This window comes from Corvus brachyrhynchos, unplaced genomic scaffold (assembly GCF_000691975.1).
Source record: "Corvus brachyrhynchos isolate BGI_N302 unplaced genomic scaffold, ASM69197v1 scaffold191, whole genome shotgun sequence".
NCBI classification, from domain to species: domain Eukaryota; kingdom Metazoa; phylum Chordata; class Aves; order Passeriformes; family Corvidae; genus Corvus; species Corvus brachyrhynchos.
Genome location: NW_008236487.1, coordinates 2,470,944 through 2,473,350, shown reverse-complemented (window position 1 = coordinate 2,473,350; position 2,407 = coordinate 2,470,944). Strand labels below are relative to the sequence as shown.

Genomic DNA, 2,407 nt, shown 5'->3' with positions numbered 1-2,407 from the left:
AGTTCATAGTTGAATTTCTGTGGGCAAACTGAATTCATTGTTCAGAAGTAAAGGTACAGGAGAAAAAACCCCTTAGATCTTTATACACACAGCAATCAACTCTAAACAAGCCAAGGACAATCAAAGCCATCTTAGAGTCTGAGGAAGAGTCCTCTGAGAATGTTAGCTGGCTCACTAAAAGGGTTGCCATGCATTGGATGCCCACCCTGACACAAGGACAGCACAACAATTTGTGGGTGATCTGGTAGAAACCCATAATGGACACCAGGAAATGCAGTAAGAACAAGCTTCAGGGAACTGGGGCACTTCCCCCTGAAGACAGGCTCTGCATTCAGCTACCTCTTGGTAGTATACAAACATGCCAGAGTAAAAATAAAAACTGTGAGCTTTCTTTAGAGAGCCTCTCGTGGTCTGTTCTCTTTAGAACCAAGGGCCTTCACACTGAACATCCTGATGCCAACTGAGGAAATGGATTCTTTAAAAATCAACCTGATTTCAGTTATTTTAAGATAATAGCATGGGGTTGGTATTTGCATTAATTTCTGGTTATTCACTGGAAACTCAGACTTTTGATGACTCAATGCAAATGACTGTTCTGCAATTTCAACAACAGTTTTACAGTCTGGTCTCTAGGTTTTAAGACACCCATCGCTGATTTACATTATTGCAAATGTTAGGGTGGCCAAAGCCAAGAATTTGATTCAATGTATTAGGAGTTTCAGTATTAGATTCAAGAGATCTCAACCCCCATTTGATGCTGAGCATTATTATGCATATATCACATAAGAAAAAAGAACAATATTAGAAGACATCCCTGATTATCAAGGGATATCAAGAACAACCAAGAATTTCAAATCATCTTCCTCTCCCTGGCTACACCTGCTTACAGCAAGAGCAGACCAGGCTCTATCAGTCCAGAGCTTCAACTCATGAATAGCAAGGCCCTTCCAGGGCACTGAATTAATTCCAACTTTTCCACTAACTTGAAAAGCTTACTTTGCCCATTTCTATTTTTTTAGCAGGAATAACTTTGAGACATTCAGATCATGCTTTTGGAGGATCCTGGGTTGAAAAGTCCTTTTCTGCTTCAAACTATTTGTTCTCTTTCAATCTCTTCAAGATTTTTAAAATGGAGACAACCCCCAAAAATTTTTCATTTTCTTCCCCACAGTCATGAAGACATTTTCTGCTGTTCTCCTTGTATTTGCTCTGATCTAAACTAACACTTTTCTGAAAGTTCAACATAACTTGTGATATCAATAAAATGACTGAAATACTCCCTCACAGTGTTTGCCTTCCAAAAGAGCTTCTATCTCACCACAATTCCATTGTAAGCTTACTTTGAGGGGCCATGAACAATTTAACAAACAGGTTATTTCCATACAACTAAAGCGTGAAGGAAGGTCAGGCCCAGGTCAAAAAAAACAGACTCCATAAATCCAAACCCTCCAATCCAACAAACATCCCTCAGGTTTGGACACATTTTGGGCTGTAATCTTCAGTGGTAAAATTGGCACCATTTTTACTGATTCTTCAGTAAAAAAATTCCCCTGACCATAAACTTTGGGTTCATGTTCTGCTCTCATTTGTGCAATGGCATGAAGAGCATCCCAGACCCTGGCACACACCCAGCATTGCACATTCAAGCACTCAATTTCCAGCTCACACGGGCACTAGATTCCCAGATAACACAGGACAGTAGCCATTAAATACAATTTTAGTAACAGAAACGCTTTTATCGGAAATTCTTAAAAATGCTTGATCAGTACTTTGTGGCTTAAGAAACTCAGGAGTTGCTACTCCCTTGATTCTGAAAACTGGGGAAATCAAATCACATCCAAGGTCATTCAGCAGTTGAGCTACAACATTTAAGTGTGGGTTGGGGGAGTTATTAAAAGTATATGCATGCACACCCAAAGAAAAGCGTAGTTTCACTCCCCTCTCCTCTGTTAATGAATTTGGTTCTGTTACACCTGGCAGTGTATTGAATGGAAATAAAGTTATGGAGCCCAGTCACCAAACTCTGTGTTGCAGGTATTCCATTTTATCCAAGAGCTCAACAGCTAGGGCTGTGCCAGGGTTCAGCTCTCATCTCTTCTTCCATGGAATTTAGCTTACATCTTCCAGAGGAGACACTCTAGCCCTTCCTCCACGCCCTTTCCTGACAGTAGTGGTGCCAAGAGTATAAGGGGAACTGTAACACTCTAGGCTAGAGGTCCAGTTAGCTCCCTATCCTGTCCCCAGTAGTGATCAATATCAGATGTTTAGGGTAGAACATAAGGACAGGGAAAGTACATAATGATGCTTCCCACAAATACTCTACAGCAGCTTATGACTTCCAGAATGCCTCAGCCAAAGGTGGAATCCATGTATTTACTGATCTCCATGGCAGCTTTTTTCCATTAGG

The 2,407-nt window shown here is 40.8% G+C and overlaps 1 protein-coding gene across 1 annotated transcript in view; it reads right to left on the bottom strand.

The window, feature by feature from the left end:
• Nucleotides 1-2,407, bottom strand: part of CALD1 (caldesmon 1) — a 178,402-nt gene that overhangs the window by 107,486 nt on the left and 68,509 nt on the right.